The sequence below is a fragment of the Rutidosis leptorrhynchoides genome, chromosome 7 (assembly GCF_046630445.1).
Source record: "Rutidosis leptorrhynchoides isolate AG116_Rl617_1_P2 chromosome 7, CSIRO_AGI_Rlap_v1, whole genome shotgun sequence".
In the NCBI taxonomy this organism is placed as follows: domain Eukaryota; kingdom Viridiplantae; phylum Streptophyta; class Magnoliopsida; order Asterales; family Asteraceae; genus Rutidosis; species Rutidosis leptorrhynchoides.
In genome coordinates this window covers 240,678,610-240,683,299 of record NC_092339.1, presented here as the reverse complement: position 1 = coordinate 240,683,299, position 4,690 = coordinate 240,678,610, and the positions used below count along the sequence as shown (strand labels likewise).

Genomic DNA, 4,690 nt, shown 5'->3' with positions numbered 1-4,690 from the left:
AGAATAGATTTCTCAAATCATAGTGGACCTCTTAACAGAGACTCGTAATTATAATTCAATGTATCTAATAATTAAATCATTTGATATCATCTTTTAATTCCATTGATAACTATTAGAATATATTTTGAAACAAATACGTTTATATAAAGTATTATACGTCTAATACTTTGTTAATGTTTTCAAGTTATAATATATACACATATACATATATAATCATGTTCGTTCATATAATGGTTCGTGAATCATTGGAATTTGGTCGAGGTTAAATGAGTGTATGAACACAGTTTAAAATTCTTGAGATTCAACTTACAAACTTTTCTTATCGTGTCAGGAATATATAAAGATTAAAGTTTAAATATGGTCAGAAATTTTTGAGTTGTCACATGGTTGGTATGGTTTAACATAAGGTTTAGCCGTAACTGTGTTATCTTCATTAACCTTTTCAACTACCGGTTCTGTTTCCTTATCTTGCTCAGGCTGTGGTGCCTGTGGAGTAGGAATAGCGTCATCAGAAATTACAGGCATTTCAGGTGGTTTAAGTGTAATACCACTTCTTGTGGTAATGGCTTTAGCTGTTTCATTCCGGGGATTAGCATTTGTATCGCTAGGTAGACTTCCCGGTTTTCTTTCATCTATCAACCTTGCTTGGTTGCTTACTTCTTGTTCCAGATTTTGAATAGAAGCTTGTTGATTTCTAAATGCTTGAGCATTTTGTTCATTGGTTTGTTTCTGAGATGTGAAAAACTGCGTTTGAGATTCAACTAGCTTCGACATCATGTCTTCAAAATTTTGTATTTTTATCATCGGTTTGTGGTGGTTTATTTTGAAAAATAGGTCTTTGCTGATTATAAGTATTGTTAGATACTTGTTGATTGCTATGACCTTGTTGGTTGTTGTATGAAATATTTCAGTTATAATTCTGATTGTAGTTTGGTCTTGGCGGTTGATAATTATTCTGATAATTATTTCCAGGCCTTTGGTTTATGTATGAAACATTCTCTCTTTGTTCTATTGTTTGTTCAATAATGAGACAATCTTTTGTCAAATGTGGTCCTCCACACTGCTCACAACTAATTCGTATTGCGTGAATATCTTTAGTCATCTTTTCCATTCGTCTTTCGAAAGCATCTAACTTTGCGAAAATGGAATCAAAGTCATGGCTAGAATCGGCTCTAGCCGCTTAAGATGATCTAACGATGTCTTTTTCTTAATGCCACACATGTGAGTAAGAAGCAGTGTTATCAATAATTTTGTAAGTTTCAGTTGCGGTTTTCTTCATAATGGAACCAACAGCTGCTATGTCGATGTCTTTTCGTGTAGTAATGTCGCATCCATGGTAGAATATTTGTACTATTTCATAAGTATCTAAACCATGTTGAGGACATCCTCTTAACAACTTTTTGAATCTTGTCCACGCCTCATATAGAGTTTCATTTGGCTTTTGTGTGAACGTGACTATTTCTCCTTGAAGTCTCACAGCTTTAGATACCGGAAAGAATTGTTTAAGAAATTTTTCTGAAGGTTCTTCGTATGCCCGAGAGACATATTAAATTAATGTGGCTAATGTGTTATGATCCAAGTCGGGTCATACCCAATAACAAGCTTACCGACACCTTATATGTATTTAATCTTAGCGATTGGATCGTTGATTAAATACGCGACACTTGAACTTTAAGAAAATGGCTTTCTTAAATTAATACTTGATGTATATTTATATGAATCATGGAATAATTTATATGATATGGATTTAATTATTTATAGGTTAAATAATTAATTAATTATGTTACATTTTATAAAATAGGTTTTATAAATGATGTAAACATAATAAATAAAATGGAAGTTTTATAAAATGTATTTTATAAATTAAGTTTTATAAAATGTAATTTTATAAAATAAATCCATTTTATTTAATATTAGTAGTGGCCTTGGAGTTGTGCATACACATGCTAGAGATGCCATTCCTTTGGTCATGCTTTTCCATATATCCATATACATGTTCCTTGACTTCTTGGAACAACATACATGCAATATACTTCAAAAAAAAACTGCACCAAACTCCTCCCAAATGCTGCTGTCCAGCAGTGACTTTTAGGGAAGAAAAGAGGGTTCAAAGTTTGGTTTTTGCAAGTATAATTCAAGTGTTTATAAATCCTAACTAAGGCTAGGTGTTGGTGCATAAGTTTGGGGTATAACTACTTGAGGTTTCATCCATTTGAAGCTCTATTCTTCATCATCATCTTCATCATCAACTACATAGCTTGGAGAAGGTATAATCTCTTATCTATCTTGTAGTTTGTAAGTATGTTTCACAACTTGATCCTAATTGGGATTTAACTTTAATTGGTTAAAGTTTAACAAGTCTAAAATTGGTAATTAACATGCTTCCGCTTTCTTAATTCTTAAAATGGTTTAAGTATATTATGAACTTGTTAAATCCCAACAATGGTATCTAGAGCCGAAGTTGATGGAATATGCTTCGAGATGATTTATTAAACCCACTATAATTTTGCATTCTATGAACATGCATGAAGTAGAATGTAAAATTTTCGGTTTTGGGTGGTTTGTCATTTTGGCCAAAATCACTTGTGATTCTGCATTCTGTATTGTCAATCACTTGTGATTCTGTACTGCCAATCACTTGTGATTCTGTACTGCCGATCACTTGTGATTCTGTATTGCCAATCACTTGTGATTCTGTACTGCCGATCACTTGTGATTCTGTACTACCAATCACTTGTGATTCTGTATTGCCTATCTCTTATGTAGTTAAAGTTCACAATCTAAGCCTTGACCTTGTGTTTGGTTGCATGCATGGTTGATTGATATTTATTCAATTGGTTTGTAATAATATTTATTCATTTGGCATGTAATAATTCATTTGGTTATGTAATTTATTTTATATTTGGTATGTAAAATAGATTAGGTTGTAATTTCATTTTTTAGACAAAATGTATTAGGATATATTTTGTAAAATGATGAAGAATGATGAAGACTTGAAGAACACATGAAGAAGCATTTGGATGCAAGGTTAAGTGGGAGATTTGAAATCTCCTACTTTGTGTAATTACCCCTTACCCGGAGGCGTTTTGTTTTCGGCTAAACAAAATGCTTACAAAAGGCTTGATTGTGAACATGTTGTTTTGCATGCTTGGTTGTTTTGTATGATTATGTGGATTGTATGTTTGTATGCTACAAGTTAATCACACAAGTCGACAACTAGAAAATGGCAATTTAATTGGTTAAATTATAACATTATTAACGACATGCAAAACGTCAATTTAAATGGTTAAATTAAAAATGGCTAAAAGGACATTAATAATCGGTTATTAAGAACATGATAAGGATCATATATATATAAAATGGTTTATATCAAGTAATTGGCTAAAATTACAAGACTTGAAAATGGATTTCAAATGAACCATACACTAAATGCATGTTGGTGTATGGCATAAATGTTTTCTTAAACTAGAATTAACGAAAACTTAAAATCCCTTAATCGACAAGGTAAACAAGTTTAACGCCATCCTTTTGTGGGACACTTAAACATAGTAGGGAACTCATAAATGGGATAAAGGTCACCTAACCGTTATGAGCTAACTAATATGGTTAAGGTAAAATTCGCATGCTTGTGGGATAAAGGTCACCTAACCACTTGTATGTTAATTTTACATGTTTACACAAGTAGGACGACTTGATTTGGGAATCATGAACTTAGGGTCACCGAAGCATGAGGAACAAATAGGCGTTGATGGGATAAATATGCCATGCAAAAGGATTGCATGATCCCATAATTTAGAAGTTGCAAAAGGATTGCAATTGTCATATAATGACTACCTAGCTAAATCAAATGACGGGATAAAGGTCACCTAACCGAAATTTGGTTTACCGTTGGATTCTAAAATTTAATATATATATCAATTGGATTTAAAGGGTATTGATTGTTAAATTTAAAATCGATACTTAAATGAACTTTGTTAAATTTTGTAGATGGCCGCCAATAACAACAACATGCAAAATGCACCTATTAACTTGAACAACCTATCGTTAAGGTCTCTCCTCGAGAAAGACAAACTCAACCATACGAACTTTATGGATTGGTTCCGCAATCTTAGGATTGTCCTCAAACTTGAGGATAAGGCGTATGTGTTGGAAGACCCCATTCCCGATCAGCCCGATGAGGATGATACGGAAGGCATGGCTTATTGGGATAAGTATTGCGCCGATTCGGTGCAAGTCGCTTGCCTAATGCTTGGGACTATGATACCCGAACTCCAAAAGGATTTCGAGCATCATACTGCATACGACATGATCACGCAATTGAAGGAGATGTTCCTTCAACAAGCTCGTGTCGAGTGCTTTGAAACGGTCCGAGCGCTTCATGCATGTCGTATGGACGACTCCCAATCCGTTTCATCTTATGTCCTTAAGATGAAAAGCCTCATTGATCGCGCAAACCGTCTTAATCTAAACATATCTAATGAGCTTGCCACGGATCTTATCCTAAACTCCTTGTCAAAGAGGTTTGACCAATTTGTAATTAATTACAATATGAATGGGATGGATAAGACCATTGGCGAACTTCATGGCATGCTTAGAACGGCGGAAACTAGCATGGGTAAGAGGGCTTTACCCGTGCTAATGGTCAATGATGGTGGGTCCAAAGGTAATAACACCTCTAAGCCAAAGGTGG

At 33.9% G+C, this 4,690-nt stretch overlaps 1 non-coding gene across 1 annotated transcript; it reads left to right on the top strand.

Annotated features, from left to right (window-relative positions):
* Nucleotides 1-1,367: 1,367 nt before the first annotated feature.
* LOC139860982 (small nucleolar RNA R71) lies at nt 1,368-1,474 on the top strand. Its single transcript, XR_011763605.1, has one exon. It is a non-coding gene; the product is annotated as a small nucleolar RNA R71 (small nucleolar RNA).
* Nucleotides 1,475-4,690: the final 3,216 nt, after the last annotated feature.